General features: G+C 50.1%; 1 pseudogene; it reads left to right on the forward strand.

Moving 5' to 3' along the window:
* The first annotated feature begins 2958 nt into the window (after positions 1–2958).
* Positions 2959–25663, forward strand: LOC144272763 (zinc finger protein RFP-like; annotated as a pseudogene).
* The last annotated feature ends 251 nt before the right edge of the window (positions 25664–25914 follow it).

Here is a 25914-nt window from a genome sequence, read left to right on the forward strand (position 1 = left end):
ACCAAGGAAAGCCCCAAAAGGATTGGGCTAATTCTTGATTCGTTTGCAGATGAGCCACTTATCAATAAGAAAGAAAACATACCAATCTATTGAAAACATCAGAAAAATGTCATGCCCAAGCTGTATCAACTAGCAAAAATTGTACCAGCAGTTCCAGCAACACAAGTGAGTCTTAAAAGAAAATTTCCAGACCTCAAAGGTATCTTTTTACTGCAGAGGTCCAATATCACAAACCAAATGTTTCAAGATGTTAGTTTAGGTTTTTCAAACAAATTGTTCATCAAAAAAATGATGTTTATTTAACAACACAAAAACACTAGGAAAATTCATGTAAAGTTTAAGTTAAAAAATAAATAAATAGTCAAAAATTAAAACAGTTTTCAGTTGCAGCTCTGTTTTTTCAAGTTATCTCCACAGAGATTTAAATAGGATTTGAACATGTAACTGAACTTTTACTTTTGTTTCTTTGGGTGGCTTGAACCATCGATAAAACTGAACATATTTAATGCAACTTAACCCGAACTGAACCAAACCAAAATAAACACCAGTTGGACTCCCTGCCTGCTGTTGCTAGCAGTGACTTTGGTTTGACCCAGAATCCTGCACATCAGTCAGAGCAGGGCCCTGTTCTGTCCTGTCAACCCCAAACATTTAACATTCAGGAGTTGGACTCTCAAATAATGAGACTGTCTGTCTGAAAAAAATCAAATTGTAAACTGGGAGCAGGGTGTGTGTGTGTGTGTGGAGGGGGGCGGGATATTTGCCTAGTGAATTCTGAGCCCTTGGGGGAAGTCCACTGCCCACCCTTCCCCCCATGCTTGTTTGACCATTTCTAGGGGAAAAGATTCCCCCTGCCCCTCTCCTACCCCATGGGCTGGGGGAGCTGCTATTTTCTCTCTCACCATCCCCCTCCCTTCTACCCTCCGGCTCTCCCTTCTCCAGCCAGTCTCAGCTTGCTCTCATATTCTCCCTCCAGCCTCCCCACAGCCCCTCTCCACACATCCCACCCTTTCCTTCTCTTTATCCCGCCACTCAGAGTTTCCCTCTATTCCAGCTCTGTTCCCCTGAGCCCCAGAATTCTCCCCCGCCCCCTGATTCCTGAGTATTCCCTCAGCAGCCCCACATCTCCATGGCCCCATCCTGCCCCATGCATCCCTGTTCACCACCCTCCTGCCCCCTCACACATCGCTGTTAACCCCTCAGTGCCCTCTGGCTCTCAGAGCCCCCTGCCCCTCTTCACCCCCCTTCCGGCCAGCCCCACTCCCCTTCCCCTAGGACCCACCCCCTTCCCCTGCCGAAGCCCCCCTCTCCATGTCTGCCAGCCCCCCCCAACCCAGAGCACAGGGAGAGCAGGCAGCATGTGCTCCCCCACCCCACAGCACAGGGTGGGCAGGCGGTGCGTGCCCCCCCAGGCCCCCAGCACAGGGCGGGTGGCATGCAACCACCACCACCCCCCGCCCTGACCACCCCACACACAGGACAGGCCACCTCAGCACCTCCGTTCCCCTCCCTCCCCCAAGTAGCAGGTGGCATGGCCTCGGTGCCTGAGGCCCCCCAGCACTGGGCAGCCTCAGCTACGCCAAATCCTGGCCACCCTAGCCCCAATCTTTAAAAGCAAGGTGTGATAGAGCCTTCAATGGCCAGATGAACTAGTGGCTAGTTAGTTGCACAAAGGGGACTTAGGGGGATCTGGGCCACACCCCCCCTCCATCAGGTCCCAGCCCAGGGCCCTGTGTGGTTCAACCCCTAAGCAGGGGAGATGAGTCTCTCTCCCTGTCGGGGGGGCAGGGGGGGCCTTCAAAACCAGTTTCCTCGGGCTGCTTCCTTCTAAAGTCTCTTTAGTTTGGGGCACAGCCCCACTAGTCCAGTCGCCCCACAGTTGGGGCTTATCTGCAGGCTCCCCTTGGCTTACTTGCCTCCAGTGGCTGCGTTGGCTGGCAAGTCGCTACTCCGTCCCTTCAGGCAGGCAAACAGGGAGCTCCTGCCCCTCACCAGTCATCCCCTGGCGGAGCCGGCTCCCTTCTTTTCTCCTCCCTCCAGGCCTGGCATTGGCTGCAGGTATAGCGGGGCAGGGCTAGCTGAACCCAAAGGTTTCCTTTAATCCCTGCTGTGCCAGTCGGCACTTTCTCTTCTCCTTCATAGAAGGAAATACAGATTTAAAGAGAATCCCTACCCCATTCCTGGCTACACACTTCTAAAATCATTCACTGGCAATAGGACACTGCCCCATCCCAGGTAAGTGCCTTTGACAGAAGAGTTCTACACACAACACTGAGTGTGTTCATCTCACTCACAATGTAAAGCAAATCCTGAATTCTGACCTGAGCAAAAATGGCTTGTGCCTGGAACATGGCCAGGGCCCACGTTGGTGGGGAATAACACTACGTTAAAACTTTCTTGTGCATTATGAGGGCTGTAGGCATAAGGGCTCTGCTTAGATAGAAGTTGCCAGAGTCTCACCTAATCACAAGCTTCCAGGAGCTTGGGGTTCTAACAAACACATCAACTGTCATGAAGCTCATGAAAAAATCCTGAAGGTTGGCAACACTGCAAGGCCCTTTTACACTGAACCAGAACAGTCTTAGCGTGCATGAGAATCAGTCCTTGGAAACACTCCAACTTAACCAAGTTTTTAGCCTGTGAATTTAACAATTTCCTTCCTTAAACACACAGACCCTGCTTCTGCAAGCTCACCATCACAGGTGGACATTGGTGTCTTTGTGAAGCCCCAGTGACCCTCCACACCAGCACAGGGGGCGCTGGTTGCAGCACCAGAGCCCTAGTGGTTCATTTTTCAGAAAAGCCTCTGGGGCTATAATGTTACCAGCTGGCACCTTCCAGCTCACCAGACCGCATGAGTCAGTGCCAGGTAGGAAAACACCCAGTTGTTTTTGCAGGAGGGGCATATTTCTGAGCTCAGGAAAGTGAAACTTACACTTACACTGTCCAGAGGGAGCCATGGCCGCAGAGAACCCCATGGAAAGTCTCCAGGAGGAAGCTAGTTGTCCCATCTGTCTGGAATATTTTCAAGACCCAGTGATTATAGACTGTGGGCACAATTTCTGCCGAGGCTGCATCAGCCGGTGCTGGGAGGGATCTGACTCGGAAGTATCCTGCCCTCAGTGCAGAGAAACTGTTCAGCAGAGAAACCTCAGGCCAAACAGGCAGCTGGCAAATGTTGTAGAAATAGCCAAACAGCTGAGTTTCCAGGCAGGAACAGGGTCAGGAAGGGATAGTGTGTGTGATGAGCACCAGGAGCCTCTCAAACTGTTCTGTGAAGAGGACCAAACCCCCATCTGTGTGGTGTGTGACAGATCCCAGGCTCACAGAGCTCACGCTGTGGTTCCCATAGAGGAGGCTGCCCAGGAATAGAAGGTAGGGAACTTCTCTCCAGCCTAATGGGAAATAATTTTGAATGTTAGTTGCAGGTTCATTTAATCACAAGTTGCCAGTCACACATATTCTCTCTCTCCTACAGCTATTGATGTATCTGCATCATTCAGCTCTGTGAAGAAAAAAAATGTATGAAAAATTATATAGCAACTCCTTAATAAAGGCCTCAGGCCCAGCAGGGAGATGAGGTTTCCCACTGGGATTCTGAATTCCTGTGTTCCTCCGTAAGGGATTAAATTCAGATGCCAGCCTGCATTAGAGGAGGTCACTGTGCTAAACCCTGTGTGGACCCCAAGCAGCTTGAGTCCACACACAAAAGGGCTCCAGACAGCATAGGTCCATGCCGAACACCATGGGCATTAGCCTGGGTTGCCGCAAAACTAACCTGGGAAGAGCTGTCCTGTGCCAGTCTGAACTGTTTTATTGTGTATGTGGGCAAGGACCAGCCAGAGTGGTTCCATTAGTCCTACAGTGCAGCCTTTTGAAATCTTCCAGAATCCACTGCTTCTGGACACTTTTCCAGGGACGCTGGGGTAACTACACAGCGGGCATTGCCACTGAAAGGGTTTAGAACAGCACTAAGTCAAACTCCAGCCATTCTTAACACTAATCAGCATCTCTAGTAGGGTTTGCTTTAGTGCTTAAGCAAGTTCTGCCCAACTAGTATGCTCCCCAGGGGTTCAGGGCTGAAGTTCAATGGTCCTGGTAGTTCCTCTTGTTTGTATCACAAAGTAAGCTAAACCTTCTCAAAAATAGATTTATTTGTTCCCCACCATGGCCCATTAACACCTAATATCCCAGGACCAACACAAATACAACACTGCATATAACACCTGGGATTTGTATCATTTTGTGAGTTAAACCTTCTCAAAAACAGGTTAATTGATTCACCATCATGTGACTCCAGTTTCTTGCTCGTTTAATTCTATGGAGAAAGGGGACAAATAATTCAAAACAGTCTCAATATAAAACACTCCCTGTCTCTGTTAATGAGGTTTCATTTCCTTGGTGTTCCTGATGTCATAAACCTGGTAGGGTTGACAGTCACCTACAGAGTCTTCGGTTTGACATGGAAACCCCCCACCCCACCCCAAGCACTCTCAAAATGAAACCTCCCAACATCATTTCTGTTTCTTCAGGAAAAGATTCAGGCCCATTTGGAGATTCTGAAGGAAGAGAGAGAAAAGCTTCTGAGATTTAAAGTGACTGGAGAGGGGAAAAGCCTGGAGTATCTGGTAGGTGCCCATTGTTATTAACTTGCAGGGACTTGCAGTGGGCCATCTGTTAGGAATCTGGTCTTGGGACCCCCCACCCATGGCTTTTCCCAGCAGCCTGGGCTCCCTGGGCCTCTCTTACCCTGGCCGGGCTCCAGCTTCCAGCCTGGCCGGGGGGCTGGACCTCGGCGAGAAGAGGAGGGGGAGAGGGCTGGGTCTGTGGTGAAAAGTGGATGGGCCAGGCCCCTTGGCTTCCCTTTTCAGGTGCACCTGGTAGGACATCTGTTTGTAGGCAGCTTCCTCCATGGACTTGGGGAATGTGGGCTTTGTGTTTCTTCATGAGCATGGATGTCTGTGTTAGAGTCCTGTGTCTTCGCACACCTACACAAACCGGCCCTGAGAAATCCTCTCTCAGGAACAGGACCACATCATATTCTGTAGAATCTAAGCTTCCATTCCAATTAATGAGTTAATTTCTAGCCCTTGTGTCTTTCACAAAACTCCTCCCAAGGTGAGCAGACTATGTCTCGTGCAGTGCTGTCTGCCTGAGTCTGCAGACATTTCTTGCATTGTTAATTATTTCTCTCCCCTCGCATCTCTGTTAATGTAGTGCTCAGTCCTGCTGGCTGCTGCTCTGGGTCTGGCTTAACACAGTGTGCTGACTATGTCAGACATAGAAACATCCCATGATAAAATATTAGGGACAAATGGGAAAGTGGTAGAAAATCCTCTCCCTATTAAGGACAGGGTATAATCATGCGTTAGACATCACAGAATTTTCAAAGAAATTCTTTCTCCTGCACAGTCAGCACTCCATGAACGGACCCTAGACTCTCTCTCTAACCCTTACCTGTCCTTTCTTTTAAAAAAAATAGATACAGACACAAAACAAGAGGCAGAAGGTTGTATCTGAATTTCAGCAACTGCGGCAGTTTCTAGAAGAAGAAGAGCAACTCCTGCTGGGCCAGCTGGAAAATCTGGAAAAGGCGATTGTGAAGATACAGAATGACAATGTCACTAAAATGTCTGAGGAGATTTTCCATCTCAGCAACTTGATCAGTGAGCTGGAGGGGAAGTGTCAGAAGCCAGCAAGTGAATTCCTGCAGGTGAGACTGAGTTATAAACATCCCTGATCCAAACACAGGGACAGGACAGCTCCTGAATCATGGGCACTGGAGACCAGCAGTCAGAGTTCACAGTGTAATTCAGTGTGTGCATTCCTGAAATGTGAATTATTGTTTCTCTTTGAAGAATTACAGACTCATTTATATTAGAGATGACATTAACTCAGCAAATCCATGGCCCTAGGGCCAAGGCAGGGCCTCTCTTTCCCATATCTGCAAAATCCCTTCTCTGGGATCCCCAGTGGGCAGCATTTGGGACTAAAATTGTTTTTCTGTCTCTTTCCTCTCTAGGATGTCAGAAGCACCTTGAGCAGGTATGTGGCTCTATTTCACTTCCCCTCATTCTTTACGATGCTGTGAAAGGGCTTGGAGAGTGTATTGACTCTACATTTCATAAAAATATAAGAATGGCCATACTAGGTCAGACCAGTATCCTGTCTTCCAACAGCAGCCAATGCCAGGTGCCCCAGAGGGAACGAACAGAACAGGTTATCGTCAAGTGATCCACCCCCTGTCACCATTCCCAGCATCTGCCAAACACAGGCTAGGAACACCATGCTGGTTTATAGCCACTGATGGACGTATGCTCCATGAACTTATCTAGTTCTTTTTTGAACCCTGTTTGTGTCTTGGCCTTCACAACATCCTCTGGCAAAGAGTTTCACAGGTTTACTGTGCGTTGTGTGAAGAAATACTTCCTTTTGTTTGTTTTAAAACTGCTGTCTATTAATTTCATTTGGTGACCCCCTAGTTCTTTTGTTATGAGAAGCAGTAAATAACACTTCCTTATTTGCTCTCTCCACACCAGTCATGATTTTATATGTAACCCTTCTGCCCGTCAGAGTTGGCAGCAACAAGGGCCGGGTTCAATATCTAGGGGATCCATTCCAATAACACAATGCAAACCGGCTCGAGCCCCCACCCAGTGACCTGGGACAAATATATACCACCCCCGCTGGGCGCCTCCAAGAGGCAATACTTCCCCTCTCGCAAGCACATAGCCTGAGTGTAGCAAAAGCCTTTTAATAACAGAGAGAAACAATGTGGCATTATGTTGGGGAAATACCACCAACAGGATTCATAACACAACCCATGAGCAAAAAAAAAACCCACCCCAGGCAAATTGGGGCATGCCCTTTTCCCTTTGGTTCTTGAGTCCAGCAACCCCAAATCACCCAAAGTCCCAAAAGTCCAATGCCCCAAAAGTCTCTGTCCCTGGTCAGGGCAGCCCCAGAGTTCGAAAGTTTATCTGCGGAGCTTTACCTCCCAACCTGGGTGGAAATGGGACGGGGATAAGAGGCACCTTACATGATCTGAAGCTGACCGCCCCATAGCTCCATAGCGGCGCTCCGCTCCGCCAGCCGCCCCACAAACTCCTTCGCTCCGCTGCGCTCCGCCAGCCGCCCCACGAACTCCTTCGCTCAGCTGCGCTCCGCTCCACCAGCCGCCCCACGAACTCCTTCGCTCCACTGCGCTCCGCTCCACCAGCTGCCCCACGAACTCCTTCGCTCAGCTCCACGACCCACAAGCAGCTCCTGCCATCCACACACTGCTCCGCGTTGAACTGCTTCACCAGCCGTGCCGCAAACTGCTCCACAATATATCTTCAGGCTCCCCCACTACTTAACACAACACTCAGTGATTTCAGCTCTTAGGTGAATTCAGCTTGTAGTAGGGGAGCCCCAGTGCTGGTGCACTGTCAGCCCAAAGTGAGCTCAGCAGCCTATAACTAGACTTCTAATGAAATCAAAATTAGCTCTGATATTCCACAGTGGAGAGAGGAGGAAGTGCAATTAGCATGTAAGGCCCTCACCAAGGGGCCCATGCCACCAAGTATTAATACTTGTCCCCAGCCTCTCTCTATTCACACAGTTTTGGAACCCATGACCCTTGCCTAGCGAGTGCTACTTAGTTGATGGTGAATCCCTCCATCATAACAAAAGGCCACGTACAGTTCCAAGCACAGTTCCCATAATCAGGGTAATAACAATTTATTCTTCCTGCCCCAATAACAGAGACGCTGGGGATCCCACAGCAGCCAAAGTGACCATTTGAGCAGCTATGGTCTCATTCTAGGCGTGGTGGGTGTGCCTATGCAAATGACATCGGCCCCTGAAGTTCTTTTCCACAACTTGCCACACCTCACCACCAGATGTCAGGGTGGAGCTCATCCTGACACTGCTTACATCCTCCCCCCAGCCGAGACTTTGTCGTCCCGACAAATCACACCCCCTTTATACCAACTCATTGGTTTCCTCCAAAGGGCCTCAGGAAGCCCACTTTAGCTTCCACAAGCCTGTGTGCTAAATGTATTGGCTCCTCACTAGTCACCCCAGGTGCATCATAAGTTAACCGTTTCACTGGTCTTATCACCCTGTCTCGTCTATTGAGAATCTCTGTTGCCGAGGTAGGGGGAACATCCTCTTGAGTGACGGATGGAGAGGCTTCCCTGGAGGGTCCCTCGGCTACTGGTGTAGGCCCCTGCACTCCTAGTTCTAACGCTGGAGGGTCCAAGGTGCCCAGGACATCCTCTACCTGTCTGTCCCCATTGTCCAGTAACCTGTGTGTGTCATCACAGGGGGGTCTCATCAGCAGCACCGGGGTATCAGAAAGGGGCCTAAATAGTTCCGCCATTGGGTTTAGGGCGGAAGAGGGAAAACTCTCGTTTGGTTCAGCTGATCGAGACTGAAATCTTGTCTCCATCCCAGGATACACCAGGGTTGTGTCTTCCTCCTCAGACTCACTCTCAGATGTGCAGAATAGGGGTAAGTTAGCTGCAGGGGGCCCACTGTCTGTGTTGGATGGTGGCTTTGGTCTAGCACCTCTGTTCTGCCCGGCGGCCCTGCCGTGGCCCATCTCATAAGGGGTGCTTACCAATTCCCCCACAGGGAGCAAAAGGTTTCTATGCACCGTCTTTATTTGCCCTGGACCGTCTTCAGGTTTGATCTTGTAGACCGGCAGATCTCCCAGCTTTTCCATCACCAGGTAAGGTATTGCCTTCCATCTGTCAGCTATCTTGTGTTTGCCAGCAATACCCAAATTTCGCAGCAGGACTCTGTCCCCCGGCTGGAGCTCCTGCGAACGCACTCTAGCATCATATCGATGTTTGTTGCGGTCTGCGTTCTTCCGAGCCGCAGCGGTAGCTAAGCGATAAGCATCCCGCAGCTTTTCTCTTAGTCGGGATACATATTGCTGATGAGTTTCATAGCTATCTCCATCCTCTGATACACCAAAGCACAAGTCTATGGGTAATCTTGGTTCTCGCCCAAACATCAAGAGATATGGGGTGACTCCCGTAGCATCGTTCTTTGTGGCATTGTAGGCATGCACCAGAAATGCGACATGCTGGCTCCAGGTTGCCTTCTGCTCTGGTCGCAAAGTTCCCAACATATCTAATAGGGTTCGATTGAACCTCTCTGGCTGAGGATCACCTTGGGGGTGATAAGGCGTTGTCCTAGACTTTTTAATTCCTGCTATCTTCAGCACCTCCTTCAGAAGGTGACTCTCAAAATCCCGCCCCTGATCAGAGTGTATCCGAGCCGGGAATCCATAGACTGAGAAATATTTGTCCCACAATACTCGAGCAACGGTGGTGGCCCTCTGATCACGTGTGGGATATGCTTGTGCATACCGTGTAAAATGGTCAGTCACTACTAGAATGTTTCCAACATTCCTCTTGTCTACCTCTACAGACAAGAAATCAATGCATACCAACTCCAAAGGTTTGTTGCTGGTGATGTTCTTGAGATATGCAGCCCTCGTGGGCAGAGTTTTCCTTTGAACACATCGAGCGCAAGTCTCACATTTCCTGTGAACATCTTCAGCCATTCGGGGCCAATAGAACCTACTACGAATAAGTTCCAGGGTCCTCTCCATCCCTAAATGCCCAAAGTCATCATGCAGGGCCCTCATGGCCAGGGCTCTGTACTTTTTTGGCAGTACTAGTTGTGCTCGTTGTTTTTGTAAAGGGTCAGTGGTCATTCGGTGTAGCACTCCCTGAATCAGTTTTAGTTTGGTCCATTCTCTCAACAGTAGTTTACCCTCCGGGTTAGGTGGGACAACCGCAGCTGGGCTTCGCCCCTCCCTTTTGGCAAGTAGTGTATCACGAATGTCAATATCTTGCCGCTGGGCTTCTTGCCAGTCAGCCGCATTGAGCATGGGCAAAGGAGATTGGTCTAATGCAATATAGTTCACTGAAGCAGAAGGCATGCATTCAGGGGGCAGGCCCAAAGCTTCTGCAACACATCCCTGAAAGCCCTCACGGGCCTCTGGCTCTCGGCGACTTACACTGCAAATAGCTCTCACTCCATCTGTGGGTATCACAGCAACTTCTGGAGCCTGCGGACGCCTGGACAATGCATCTGCATCTACATTGCTTCTCCCTGATCGGTACTGAATGCTGAACTCATAGCTAGCCAAGGCAGCCACCCATCTCTGCCCTGTAGCATCCAGCTTAGCACTTGTTAACACATAAGTCAGTGGATTGTTGTCTGTCCACACCTGGAACTGAGCACCATACAAGTAGTCTCGAAATTTCTCAGTGATGGCCCATTTCAAGGCCAAAAATTCCAGCTTGTGGGTGGGATAGCGAGTTTCACTATCAGACAATCCTCGGCTGGCAAAGGCTACAGGTTTACATTTGCCTTCCACTTCCTGGTACAGGACTGCTCCCAGACCCTCCAAACTGGCATCAGTATGCAGGATAAATGGTTTGCTTGGGTCAGCAAAAACTAGGACTGGAGCATGAGTTAGGCAAGTAATGATTTCTCGAAAAGCCCTTTCACATCTCTCATCCCACCGTGGCCCAAATGGTGCAAAGGGGCCATTGTGTCTCTGCACAGGAGGCTTTGGGGACCTCCCCTTATTCTTGGACTTAGATTTGTTCTTGCTGGACTGATGTCCCCTGGTAAGATCATTCAGAGGCTTTACAATCGTAGCATAGTTTTTCACAAATCTGCGGTAGTAGCCACTAAATCCAAGAAAGGTCTTGAGTTCTCTGTAGTTACTTGGACGTGGCCATGTAGTGAGTGCTTCTATTTTATCAGGATCAGTACTCACACCTTCTTGGGACACAATGTGACCCACATACTTCACTGAGGTTCTGCAGAACTGGCATTTGTCAATTGAAAGCTTCAGACCATAATCCTCCAACCTATCAAGCACTTTAAGAAGTCTTTCTTCATGCTCCTCTAAGGTTCTTCCAAACACAATCAGGTCATCCAAATAAACTAACACTTGCAGTAAATTCATGTCTCCCACAACTTTCTCCATGAGACGTTGAAAGGTGGCAGGTGCTCCAGAAATCCCTTGGGGCATGCGTTCGAACTGATAAAACCCTAATGGGCAGATGAAGGCTGTCTTCTCCTTATCTTCTTCTCCCAGAGGGATCTGGTAGTATCCACTTCGAAGATCCAACACAGAGAACCACTGGCTTCCCAGCAAACAGTCTAAGGCATCTTGCACTCGAGGCATAGTGTACTGGTCGACCACAGTACGGCTGTTTAGGGTGCGGTAGTCAATACACATCCGGATTTTCCCATTCTTTTTGCGGACTACCACAATGGGTGAGGCGTATGGGCTACGGGACTCTGTAATGATGCCATTCGCAGCCAGCTCCTGAAGATGATGTCGCACATCTTCCATCTCAGAGAGAGCAATCTTCCTAGATCTCTCCCTGAAAGGTCGAGAGTCATGTAGTCTGATATTGTGCTCTACTCCTTTTGCACATCCCACATCCCACTCATGCAGTGAGAACACCTTGGATCTTTCACAAAGTTTCTTCCTCAGGCGATCTTTCCAGTCCTCAGACACTGGTGAATCTCCAAAGTCAAACTTTGCTGGGTCTATTGTCGGAACTTGAGTTTCATACTGGGGTTTTACAATCGACTCAGGCTCAAAGAGGTCTGCTATCTTTTGTCCTTGCTTCACAACAACATCACGACTCGTTTCATTAGCAATCAGTATAGTCACCCTTTCCTGGGCTTCAGCAGGTAGGGTTATGACTCCACTGGGGACCAACACTCCTTCAGGGAGCTCTCCTCCCATCGGCTGCTCTATCATTGCTAATGTCCCTTTACTGCCTTTCAGACAGGTACTCATGACAAGCACTTCTTGCTCCGTCCTTGCAGGCACTACTAAGGGGGTTGTGCCCGCGTACTTCAGTGCCCCAAGCGGTAGCTCAGATGTGTCCCTTTTAGCGCTCTCAATTTTCCTATAGGCTTCAGCACAAAGCATATGGATCATCAGGGTATTCAGGTATTGGTCCCCAGCCCGCCTTCTGCAGTAATCCGCGAGTACCTTGAAGAGACTGGAGTTGGTCCCTATCAGCACAGACACATCAGAAGTCCCTTTAGGGTCAGGGCATATTAAGGCAGCTGTGTCTACCTCTTCTCTTACCCCAGCAACCTCCTCTGGGAATTCCAGGTGCACTATGACATACCCTTGATAGGGGTATTCATCCATGCTGAGGCCACACAGGCCAAGGCCAGTCAGTGGCTGTATAGGCAGGTGCCTAAGCATCTGTTGGTAGAATGACTGAAATATAATAGTCACTTGAGATCCAGTGTCAAGCACTGCTTTACACTCCACCCCTTCGATCCTCACCGTGACCTCTGCTCGAGGCCCTATCAGTCCTGTGGGGATCCCAGCTGGACAGTCTTTTCTGGGGGAATCTTCAAATCCTGCAGACCTGGGGGGTCCCCGTCCCCAGACCCTCTGGCAGCTACCGGATCTCTCCCAACTGATCCTCAGCTTTCCATACACTAAGGAGGGGTTTTCTTCATTACGGCACTTGGCAGCACTGTGTCCATCCTGACCACATCGGTAGCAGAAGAATTGACCTTTTCCCCTTCGCCTGGGGGGGATGGTGGCTCTAAGTGCGGGCTTCTCAATCGCCACAGTTTGAGGCTTCTTATTCCTGGAAGTCTTAACTCGGTCAACGGTACTTTGCAGCTCAGCTATCCGTTCCGTCAGGACCTGCATTTGTTGGGCAAGTTCCTCTCTGGTGCTCACCATCAGTACACTGGCCGTTTGCAGTGGTGTTGTGCTGCCTGGCTCCGATGTTTGGGCTTCCCAAAACTCACTGGCAGCCTGCCTTTCTTCCTCCACTCGGACCTCTTTTATCAGCTGGGAGTAACTTGGGGGATGTTCCCGTCGTTCTCTTAGCTGGAGATGAAGTAGAATCGGGTTCTGATACTGAGTTCCTCTTACAACTTGAGCCAGTCTGGTCTGATCCATCTGCTCAGCAGTCACTGCTCCCCTCATGACAGCTCTCTGAAGCAGTCTCTCCAGTCTCTGTATGTAGGCTGAAGCCTTCTCGCCCTTTTGTTGTCGGGAATTAAGGAACTTACAGTAGCTGTCTTCAGGGCCCTCTACGCTCCCAAAGTTGTGTTCAAGGGCCTCTAGGCAGTCCTTCACACTGACCCCAGGGTCAATGAGCTTCAGGGTGCGAATCACATCTAATGCTGGGCCGCCAAGGCTCTCTATAAGGCATCTTCGCTTTTCTGCATCTGGTACGGCCCACTCTTGCAGCATTTCAGTGGTATGCTCTAACCAGGGTTCAAACTCCTCCTCCCCAGCAAATAATCTTAACTTACGACAAGAGTCTGACTCAGCATGGGGCAGCACAACCTTTTCCAATATTTGCCCCAGAGCTTTTGTCCAATCATCAGCCGAGGCTGCAGCCCCTGAGCTAGAAGCTGCTGAGCCAGGGCCCAACAAACCTGACATATTAGCCATTATACAAACAGTAATTTCCTCAAAATATAAGCACAAACAAAACAAAAAAAAAATATAAATTGTTTCCCAATGTAGTGGATCACTCAACAGGTGCTTGCGAGGGGTACTGACCCAGGCTATCCCGGACGAGCCCCCAAAAATGTAACCCTTCTGCCCGTCAGAGTTGGCAGCAACAAGGGCCGGGTTCAATATCTAGGGGATCCATTCCAATAACACAATGCAAACCGGCTCGAGCCCCCACCCAGTGACCTGGGACAAATATATACCACCCCCGCTGGGCGCCTCCAAGAGGCAATACTTCCCCTCTCGCAAGCACATAGCCTGAGTGTAGCAAAAGCCTTTTAATAACAGAGAGAAACAATGTGGCATTATGTTGGGGAAACACCACCAACAGGATTCATAACACAACCCATGAGCAAAAAAAAAACCCACCCCAGGCAAATTGGGGCATGCCCTTTTCCCTTTGGTTCTTGAGTCCAGCAACCCCAAATCACCCAAAGTCCCAAAAGTCCAATGCCCCAAAAGTCTCTGTCCCTGGTCAGGGCAGCCCCAGAGTTCAAAAGTTTATCTGCGGAGCTTTACCTCCCAACCTGGGTGGAAATGGGACAGGGATAAGAGGCACCTTACATGATCTGAAGCTGACCGCCCCATAGCTCCATAGCGGCACTCCGCTCCGCCAGCCGCCCCACAAACTCCTTCGCTCCGCTGCGCTCCGCCAGCCGCCCCACGAACTCCTTCGCTCAGCTGCGCTCCGCTCCGCCAGCCGCCCCACGAACTCCTTCGCTCCACTGCGCTCAGCTCCACGACCCACAAGCAGCTCCTGCCATCCACACACTGCTCCGCGTTGAACTGCTTCACCAGCCGTGCCGCAAACTGCTCCACAATATATCTTCAGGCTCCCCCACTACTTAACACAACACTCAGTGATTTCAGCTCTTAGGTGAATTCAGCTTGTAGTAGGGGAGCCCCAGTGCTGGTGCACTGTCAGCCCAAAGTGAGCTCAGCAGCCTATAACTAGACTTCTAATGAAATCAAAATTAGCTCTGATATTCCACAGTGGAGAGAGGAGGAAGTGCAATTAGCATGTAAGGCCCTCACCAAGGGGCCCATGCCACCAAGTATTAATACTTGTCCCCAGCCTCTCTCTATTCACACAGTTTTGGAACCCATGACCCTTGCCTAGCGAGTGCTACTTAGTTGATGGTGAATCCCTCCATCATAACAAAAGGCCACGTACAGTTCCAAGCACAGTTCCCATAATCAGGGTAATAACAATTTATTCTTCCTGCCCCAATAACAGAGACGCTGGGGATCCCACAGCAGCCAAAGTGACCATTTGAGCAGCTATGGTCTCATTCTAGGCGTGGTGGGTGTGCCTATGCAAATGACATCGGCCCCTGAAGTTCTTTTCCACAACTTGCCACACCTCACCACCAGATGTCAGGGTGGAGCTCATCCTGACACTGCTTACATATAGACCTCTATCATAGCCCCCCTCTTAGCCGTCTGTTTTCTAAGATGAAATGTCCCAGTCTTATTAATCTCTCCTCATATGGAAGCTGTTCCATAACCAGAATCATTTTTGTAGTGCTTTTCTGAACCTTTTTTGAGATGGGGTGACCAGGTCTGCATGCAATATTCAAGATTTTGCATGGATTTATATAGACGCAATGTGATATTTTCTGTTGTATTATCTATCTCTTTCTTAATGATTCCCAACATAGTTAGTTTTTTTGACTATCGCTGCACATCGAGTGGATATTTTCAGAGAACTATCCACAATGACTCCAAGATCTCTTTCTTGAATGGTAGCAGCTAATTTAGACCCCCTCATTTTATAACTATAGATGGGATTATGTTTTGCAATATGTATTACTCTGCATTTATCAGTATTGAATTTCATCTGCCAAATTTTTTAGCCAGTCACCCAGTTTTGTGAGATCCCTTTGTAACTCTTCACAATCTGCTTTGTACTTAACTATCTTGAGTAGTTTTGCATTATCTGCAAATTTTGCCACCTCACTGTTTACCCCTTTTTCCAGATCATTTATGTATACATTGAATAGGACTGGTCCCAGTACAGACCCCTGGGGAACACCACTATTTATCTCTCTCCATTCTGAAAACTGATAATTTGTTCCTACCTTTTGTTTCCTGTCTTTTAATCAGTTACTAATCCATGAGAGGACCTTCCGTCTTATCCCATGACAGCTTACTTTGCTTAAGAGCCTGTAGTGAGGGATCTTATCAAAGGCTTTCTGAAAATCTAAGTACACTATATCCACTGGATCCCCCTTATCCACATGTTTGTTGACCCCCTCAAAGAATTTTAGTAGATTGGTGACGCATGATTTCCCTTTACAAAAACCATGTTGACTGTTCCCCAACAAATCATGTTCATCTATGTATCTGATAATTCTGTTCTTTACTATAGTTCCCCAGGGCACTGCAGCAAAATATATGGGGCAAGGTCACATTCTGAATGTAATTCCCATTTATGCATTTAATCCTCACCCTTTTACACAGGACTCTTGAATTATCAATTCAGTAGGAAAGACTGGCCTACAGTATTTCCTAGAGATATTACATCCCTGGGGAATTGGCTGCCTCAGAACCCTGAGGATCAATATGGGCCTTTCAGCTCAAGGCACTGGTTACAATCATGCCCTGGACAGCAGGAATCAAGAGCCTTTACCACCTCAGGACTGTTTGGAGACCTGTGTGGAAGGAACTGGTGGGGGCGGGGGCCCCTGAGGTTTCAATCTAGTTCCTGAAAGAACAATCCGATAGCACTGTGCGCATGAAATAGGGGAACATACTAGTATTAGTGCATGGAGGCGAAGGAGTGAATTGGTCATGAAAACATGATTCCCCTTTGATGTACAGATCTGCTCTGTCCAGGCTAGAGATGAAGAATATTAATGGGGCCTTTAGGGAAAGGTTGCACTGCCATGGCCAGTGCTGTGCCTGCTCTGAGACTGGGAGAAGTGGAGGAATTCTAACTCCAGGCCCATAAGAGCAGCAACTTCCACTAGCAAGGAATTATAATGAGTCACTAAAAGAAACATAATATCATGAAATTCTTCCTCTCCAGGTGCGAGAAGGGGAAGTTCCTCCAGCCAGTGGAGATTTCTCCTGAGCTGGAAAAGAGACTCAGTGATTTCTCCCAGCAAAATATTGCTCTAATGGAGATTCTGTGGAAGTTCAAAGGTACTGAGAAGGGATCTAGGAAAGGAAACCAGGGTGTGTCTCTGGGACTATGGGTGGAGATGGGCTCTGGGCAACTGGTTCAATTAGATTATGTACCTATTTAATAAAAAGTAGAAAGCAGACAAACTGCGCAGATGAAGTAAGGGTCCAGGTGCCAGGATCTTTCACATTATTTCACTCTGTGAACTTTGGTACAATCATTAAGGTAAAAATGTACAAAATTTGGGGTACCTCAGTTTCACTCTTCCAACTACAGAACTACAGGGCATGTGCTCCAGAGCTGTTTAGCAGCCCCACATGCAGCTGGAGTCCGTAGGATCTGCAGGTGCCCATTACCAAGGAACTCCGGGACCCAGGTGCCTAAGGCCTTGTCTATCTACACTACAGAGTTTTGTCGATTCCAGTTACACCAACAAACAGCCACTGCTATAATTAAACCACTGTTGCATATCCACACTGTGCTCCTTGTGTCGGCAAAGCACATCCACAATAGTAGCTTTGCATTGACACAGACAGCAGGGCACTCTGGGTAGCTATCCCACTGTGCCCCTGGCCAGAAGGTGCTTTGTGAAGGGTTTGCAATGCCTCATGCAGGCAGGTAGAGAGTCACATGATGAAGGTTTCTCAATCTCATTGTTCCATGGGCATCCTACTGTATGGCCAGCTATTTTTCAACTGCCCTGGCAACTTGCACCCCAGCCATCACTGTCAGAAAGCATGGATACTACCCTGCTGTTCAGTATTGTGCTGTGCTGTGTATTGTGCTTGTATTGAACACAAGGCTATAGGAGGAGCCCAATGGGGGGCTATTTGGCTGGAGGATGCCTTGAAGGAGCATTTTAAAACTGAGCCACAGTAACGTGTGTTGCTGTAGTGTGCTGAACCTGGCATTGTTTCTTTGCACTGTGCTATGAACCTTGTAATGATTTCTGTGTGTGCCTGAAAAGTTACACATCTTAGATCACTTTTTAGAGTAACGCTTGATAACATGATCAAACTGACACTGCTGAATAGTAATTAGGGTTACCATACGTCCGTATTTTCCCGGACATGTCCAACTTTTTGGTTCTTAAATCAGCATCTGGAAGGAATTTTTAAATATCTAAAAACGTCCGGGATTTTGCCACATCGGTTGGGACACCCTTTGTCCCGATATTGGGGACCGCTCACCTCACCACACACACCAAAGTCCCGGGGCTGGTGGCGCTTCCTGGGGCAGCTCCCGGCACCTGCCCGCTGGCAGGAGCCTGCAGTGTGGGCGGCCCCTAGGCACAGAGGCGGAGGTGGTCTCCGCGTGCTGCCTCCTGCCCAATCAGAGCTGCGGGGGCAGGGCTTGCAGGTGCCGGCAGCGGGCAGCGAGCCCTCCGCCCGCACCCTGACCCGACCTGACCCGAACCTAGGAGCCAGAGGGACCTTCCGGATGCTTCCTGGGAGCCGCCCCAGGTAAGCACCGCTGGGACTCCCCACCTCGCCCCCCGGAAGGTGCCTCTGGCTCTCAGGGTCGGGTCGAGTCAGGGGTGGGGGGGCGGAGGGCTCTCTGCGTGCTGCCGGCACCTGTAAGCCCCACTCCATGGCTACGGCAGCTCCCATTGGTGCTTTTCTTTGGTGCTGGCCAATGGGAGCCACGGAGCTCACGCTTGTGGCGGGTGCAGCACGTGGAGACCCCTTGGCTGTCCCTGATCCTAGGAGCCAGAGCGACCTGCGGCAGGAGGGGTGAGTAGGCGAGTGGGGCATGGTGGTGAAGAGGCGAGCGGCGAGGGAGCCAGTGGCTGGCTGGTGGGCGGGTGAGGAGGCAAGTGGCAGGCGGGGAGGGTGAAGAGGCGAGCGGCGAGCCAGCGGTGGGCAGTGAAGAGGCGAGCGGCGAGGGAGCCAGCAGCGGGGGGGGTCCAATGGGGCAGAGAGGGGGCAGAGTCGAGGACTTTGGGGAAGGGGTTGGAATGGGGATGGGGAAGAGGTGGAGTTGGGGTGGGGGCAGGTGGGGCAAGCAAATACCCCCTTCCCCGCCCCCGCCATAGTGTCCTCTTTTTTGAATATTCAAATATGGTAACCCTAACAGTAATAGAAGAAGCCCACAGAAGTGTGTGTTTGTGTGGGGGAAGCATGTGTGACAGGGTGTGGGTGGGTGTGTGTGTGTGTGAGAGAGAGAGAGAGAGCATGTGTTGGCGGACCGTGTGAGAGACTGTGTGTGTGGGGAGTGTGTATGTGAGAAAGAGAGACAAATTGTGTATGGGGGACTTCCTGGGGCTTTGAAAGGGGAGGGACACATGTCTACATAGCTGGATGAATGGCAGCAGATTTCCAAACAGTGAGCAGAGCGGTTATGGTGGGCATTGTGAGATACCTTCCGGAGGCCAGTTACAGCAACGTAACAAACACAGTGTCTACACTGACACTTTGTTGATCTAACTTTGCTGCAAAAATCTCTATGCCTCCCATTGCGGTGGTTATATTTTGTCAGTAAAGCAGGAGAGTTTTGTCACCAAGAGGTGCATTGTAGTGTGTACACCTCCACTGTTGTGTCAACGAAAGCTGCCTTTTGCCGACAAAACGATGTAGACAAGGCCTAAAGGTTGGCACCAAAATGTAAACCCTCAATGTAAGGCCACTTTTGAAATGTGGACCCAGCTCACCATTGTGCTCTGGCCCCGTGTGGCAGCTTGTGTGGGCCAAAGGGGCTGTAGGGAAGGTGTAAACCCAGGAGAATCCTCCCAGCACAGGAGCCTCTTGTGCCTCTAGCTCCTCCACAGCAGCTGCAGGCTCAAGGAGTGTCCCGGGAAAGCAGGGAATAGAGGGGAGTTGTTGAGGGCTGGGCAGAGGAGGAAGGGGTGGAGCAGGCTCAAGGAGTGTCCCGGGAAAGCAGGGAATAGAGGGGAGTTGTTGAGGGCTGGGCAGAGGAGGAAGGGGTGGAGCAGGCTCAAGGAGTGCCCCGGGAAAGCAGGGAATAGAGGGGAGTTGTTGAGGGCTGGGCAGAGGAGGAAGGGGTGGAGCAGGCTCAAGGAGTGTCCCGGGAAAGCAGGGAATAGAGGGGAGTTGTCGAGGGCTGGGCAGAGGAGGAAGGGGTGGAGCAGGCTCAAGGAGTGTCCCGGGAAAGCAGGGAACAGAGGGGAGCTGTCGAGGGCTGGGCAGAGGAGGAAGGGGTGGAGCAGGCTCAAGGAGTGTCCCGGGAAAGCAGGGAACAGAGGGGAGCTGTCGAGGGCTGGGCAGAGGAGGAAGGGGTGGAGCAGGCTCAAGGAGTGTCCCGGGAAAGCAGGGAATAGAGGGGAGTTGTTGAGGGCTGGGCAGAGGAGGAAGGGGTGGAGCAGGCTCAAGGAGTGCCCCGGGAAAGCAGGGAACAGAGGGGAGTTGTCGAGGGCTGGGCAGAGGAGGAAGGGGTGGAGCAGGAATAATGGGGTGTGGCCAGGGTAAAGCTGTGCCTTTGACACTGCCTCCGGGAGAAGTCATCTAGGGGCCACTGGACCAGAGGTGCAACTCAGGCTGGACCTCCGGACTTCCGCAGCCTGTGCCAATGTCTGCACTGACCCCAGCAGCTACTGAATAGGAGAACCACAAACTGTTTCCCCCGTCCCTTTACCAGTGCAGGGGTGAATGAGGCCCATTGAGCCAATTCTCTCCCTGACTCAGTTTCCGCATTTATGAAATAATTTTAATATTATTTGTATTTCAGTCTATGCAGAATGAAAGCCCCATTGTGCTGAGCTCTGTACATATACTGAGTAAATAGACCCAAAGAGCTCACAATTCAGGCTCCTCATCCTGAAAAGTCTCAGCATCCCACTGATGTGAAAGAGGCCAATGTTTGTAAAGTTACATTAATGCTAAAATCTTTGCAGGATCTGGCCTGGCTTATGACAAAATGCAAAAGGAGAATGAGAAATCAGCTGGGTTTGGAGGATGAGGGAACAGAAAATCTGTCTTCCACATAGTGTCTCTTTGAGTGGTTCTGAGGCTTCATGGATATTGGTTCTGTTGATTTGAGACGCTTGAATGAAAGAGAAAATAGGATGATTCATATTAGTCTTTGTTAAAAATCTGGGTGTGTCTCTGTCTCTCTTCAACTGTTTTTCTCTCTTAATTAAAATACAATTATGTCAATTAAGAGTGAGGATGTCACAAATATGACAGCATGAAATATCATCTATCTTATCCTTTCCCCCTCCAGACATTCTGCCATCTGAACTGGAGACAATAAGAGGGAAATCCTTAGGATCACACAGACCAGGTGAGACTTCAGGTGGAGATTATCATTAAATAAAGAGGAAAATCCCATGAAAACATTTTCATGAACTTCTAGATAAATGTCCAAACCAAACCAACACTGACCATGACACACACCCCTAAAAATAAAAATAAAAACAAAAACATGAAATACTAAAAGAAAAGGAGTACTTGTGGCATCTTAGAGACTAACCAATTTATTTGAGCATAAGCTTTCTGAGCTACAGCTCACTTCATTGGATGAAGTGAGCTGTAGCTCACGAAAGCTTATGCTCAAATAAATTGGTTAGTCTCTAAGGTGCCACAAGTACTCCTTTTCTTTTTGCGTATACAAACTAACACGGCTGCTACTCTGAAACATGAAATACTAAGAGCTCCCAAGCCGAAATCACACAAACAATCCTGATACCATCCTTAGTGTTGAGTCCCTGCACCCACTGACGAACAGAAACTCTCTCCCTGACCAACAAACACTCTGAGGCTAGGCCTACATAGCAATGTAAGCGTAAGGGATTTGAGTCAGCTGACCTCTTGTCAGGGAATCCTGGGCTTGAGCATCAACATTGCATTTTAACTCTAGGTTAAGAATTTTCTGCACTGGGGGGAAACTCGACTGCCAATCCTGTTTCCTAACTGTGGCCGTGCTATTGATGGGACGCGGGTGCCCGTAAGGAGCACATGAGTACATACGCCGCATAATTAGCTCATTTGGTGGCTGTCTCCATTTGAAAGGGCATTATACTGAATTACTGTCTAATCGGATAACTGGGTTCTCCAGCTCTAGGCTCGGTCACATTGGCAAAAAACATGCCCCTGTGCCTGTCCTAAGGATAATGAGGACATCAGCCTCCAGGGTGTCAAACTATTACAGTGAAACTTTGTAATTCTTAATTTTTCAAATAGGATGATCAATGAAGGTGAGGAGTTTTTGCTTGCTTGCTTGATTTTTTCAGTTTGTTTTGAAGTTTGACATAAAATGAAGGTGTCAGAGGGAAGACACACACACATTCCAGTCTGGCTGCTGCTTGCTGCAAAGTGGCAAAATCCATCCCCAAGGCTTGGGATGCAGTGTGCTCCAGCAACCCTGGGGAATCCTTTATCCCTGCCATCACCACACCCCCAGACCTCTGGGATGCTGCAGAGAAGTTTTGGTGCTGGCTCCCACTGACCACCCTAATAGTGCATGCTGCCCAGGTGACCCTGCACCTGCAGCCCAAGAGAGGGCAGGAGGGCCTGGAGTAAGGGCCAGTGAGCAGAGCAGGGACCATAGCAGCTGCCCTGCAGGGAGAAGAAGTGACAGAGCTCTCGGCTCAGTATGGCTGAGGGAAGGATGACCCACCTCCTAACTTTGCTCCCTGCTCCAGGCAAGCTCCGTGCACCACCATGGAGGAGAAACTTCCACCACCACTGTGGGAGGAGCAGGAAGGGGGACCTCTCGGCCAGGTAGTAATGCTGTGTCTGGCATGCTGTGCTGGCTGCCTGTAGCACTGCTCCTCCGCCTCCAGGAACTATAGGATACACCCAGAAGACTTCCACACCCAAGTCAAGCCACGGATGCATGCACATAGGAAACCAATAGGGCTTGGACCCTGGGTTCCAGTTTAACATGGGCTCTGACCCTCCAGACCTGCAGGGTCCTGGGACTCTGGATCAGAGCCCTAGATTAGCATATTTGCAGTGTGGATGCAATGAGGGTTTGGCTTGAGCCCAGGCTCAGACCCAGGCTTAAACTGCTGTGTAGATACACTCTCCCTCACCAACACAGATATGTCATTAATGCTGACCCTGGCATTTCCATACATGTCCGTAAGCCCTTTAAATATTAAATTCAGATGGGTTGCCACCTTTTTTTCCTTTCCCCTATGTGAGGGGCTCGCTCCGATTGCTCTTCACCAGCATCCCATCTTTCTCTTCAGCTGGGCTGGGCTGAGATCTCCCATTTGAGTTGCTCTCTTTCTCCTCTGTTCGAGATATGGTCCCTCTGTGATGTTGCCACATCCTCCCTGCTCTCTGGGCTGGAGAAGGGGCCACTCTCTGGCCTGAGTGGATCATCCCCAATACCCATCCCCTTCTCTTCTCCCAGGCCAGGGAGAGAAGGACAGGCTCAGTATAGAGCTTCCCCCAGGTTTATATCTATTACCTTCCTCCTCTAACTCCCCTCCCTGCAACTTCAGGTTCTCACCTTCCTCTCTAACCCTCAGAGGAGAAGCTCCAGCAGGAAAAGCAGGGAGATGTTATTTGCATGTACTGGGACATGGTGGATCTACGCCTTCCCAAAGCTAAAGGCCCGTCCCCTCAACTAAGGGGGAGAAACCATGAAGCCCAGGGAGCAATGGAGTATTTGGGACAATGAAAGAGAAACCAGGACAAGGAGAGAGGTCAGAAATTAAAAATGAGGGAGCCAGAAGGGGACACCAAGCAGAGAACCCCAGAGAGCATCCATCGCTCCTCAAAGGTGTCTAAGGAGTCAGTGAACACTGCCCAGGGGAACGGTGCCTGGAGACATGATTTTGAAAGGGAATGGATATACATGCCACAGTCTCAGAGCACTTCTCCCTCCCTCCAGATTTGTCCTCCTGCAGTGATGTGTGGCCATCTTGGCCATCACCAGGAGGAGATTAATAAGGAGGTCTTGCCACTTTCCGAAGTCACAAATGGGGTGTGTATACATCAGGAGGTGCAGGGAATATTGCAGCCAGAACTTTAGTAAGAGGTTCAAAAAGAGCTGGAAAAGGGGCTGCAAGCTGACACACCACCTAATATCCCCAGTGGGCTGTGGAACAAAAGTGGAGTGCAGGCTGGCCCACCACAGTTCCTCATTTTCTCTCCTGTAGGTCCCACCATTTGGAGTCAGGATGGAACACAAAGGCAAGGAAGTGGATGGTGTGGAGCACGAGCATGTACAGATGTTCTCGGGGACTGGTACAGAGGTGAACCAGCTGGATGTCCTTCAGCCAATACAGGTGGCATGTCAAAGGTGGCTGGGGAGGCTTGTGGTGCAAGAGGCGATGATGAGTTACAGAGGGCCAGCTGTGAGGGATGGATGGGAAACGCCTTCTCACGGGACCTGGTTGAGGAAAGCAAGAGAAACAAGAGGCTAGATTGTCCTCACCTTCTGGAACACAAAAGAGGGGACATGTAGGGTGGGCAGCCCCGTGCACTGGCTGAGCACTGTGGGCTCCATCCAGTCACTCTAGTTCTGAGTCTGGTTGTACCATCCAGGGCTATCCTCTGATGCACCAAGGGGGCTTCAACCACCTGCACACTAAGGTGTGGAAGAGTAGGGAGATGCAGCTGGGAAGGAGGGAAAAAGCAGCCACCACAGAAAGTCTCAGCAGCCAGGGGGACGAACTGCCAGGGCATCTCTGCTTATTCTCAGCCATTCAGGAGAGAGAAGCAACTCCCCAGGCTGGTGTTGTAAATCAGAGACGCTGTGCTCTAATCTCTGTGACCCTTTTCCCCTCCAGACTCTTTCCCACCTGAGCGAGAGCAGGGAAGGGAGGATCTCTGGGATCACACATCCAGGGTGAGCTTTGGGGGAGTTTTTCCTTCCATTAACAGAAAATGTCCATGAAAGCAACTTTCCCACACTGCAATAACCAGAGACACTTGCACTGCCCAGCCCTAAAGCCACCTTAATTGTGATCTGAGAATTTGTATTGACATTGACAAGCCTTTCCAATATTACCTTCAAGGTGGTCAGGAGAGAGAGCCTCCTGGTTGTCACACCCTTCCCCATTTCACCTGGGGGACAGACTGTTCCCCATGGCTCTTCTCCTTTGGGCAGGGCTGGGCTCTGCCATTGCAGCTGCTTTGTGGGTTGGGGAGATGGTGTCTCTCTAGTGCTGCCACCTGCAGACCTCCCTTCTCTCTGGGCTGGGAAGGGGCTGCCCCACCCATTGCCACCTCCTGCTTCCTGCTCACTGGCCTTGAACTATTGGCTCTTCCCCTGTGCTGCGTCTTCATCTCTGCTCCCAGGCCTGGCAGTGGAGGATGCATTTATGGGAGGAGACTCCCTCTGGGGTTCAAAGTTGGTACCTGCCTCCTCAGGACTCTCCTAATTACAAGCTTTTGCTACCTTCCTTGCCAAGTCTCTGTTGCTGGGAATGAACCAGCCCCAGCTGGGGAGCAGGGAGCTGCAGGCTCTATATTCAAATGAGAAAGTACAGAAGTGGATCCCATTACACAGGTTGAGGAACTGCCAAGCAGGGATGTTAGGGAGTGTGAGAAATGGTCCCAGATTCCCCCAGGGCTGAACTCTGATTCTCTCTCCCCCGTAGTGAATGTGATTCTGGATCCAGACACGGCTCATCCCCGACTCATCCTGTCTGAGGATCAGAAAAGTGTGAAATGGGGAGACACCAGGCAACATCTGCCGAACAATCCAGAGAGATTTGACTCCTGGGCCTGTGTGCTGGGCTCTGAGGGATTCACTTCAGGGATATATTGCTGGGATGTGGAGGTGGGGGACAGAGGATTCTGGGCTGTGGGAGGAAGGGAGAAGTCAGCTTTAACCCTGAAGTGGGGATCTGGGCTGTGCAGTGGTTGGGTCTGTTCCAGGCTCTCACCTCCCCTGCAACCATACTACCCCTGAGCCAGGTCCCCAGGAGGATCCAGGTTTGTCTGGACGGTGAATGGGGCCAAGTGACATTTTTCGATGCTGATAACAAGGCCCCAATCTTCACTTTCCCACTAGCCTCTGTCCCTGGGGAGAGAATCTACCCCCGGCTCTGGGTGGGGGCAGGATCCGAGCTCAGACTGTGTCCCTGAGACACAGGGTGTGGAATATTGCACTGAGGACCCTGAAATCAGCCTCTCTAGCCTTGGAAACTCCAGTCTTTATGACCCTGGAGGGTCCTTGGGGTCTTATGTCTGGACTGTGAAACCACAGAAAGAAGCAAGTAATCAAGATGGAGAAGCCAATCTCATTGCCCAAGGAGCTATTTAGACTGTTTGTCGCTATCTTCTATGGTCCAGGAGGACTCTGGGGATCTTCAGTCAGACAGTGTCACTAATACATG

This window comes from Eretmochelys imbricata, chromosome 12 (genome assembly GCF_965152235.1).
Source record: "Eretmochelys imbricata isolate rEreImb1 chromosome 12, rEreImb1.hap1, whole genome shotgun sequence".
Lineage (NCBI taxonomy): Eukaryota > Metazoa > Chordata > Testudines > Cheloniidae > Eretmochelys > Eretmochelys imbricata.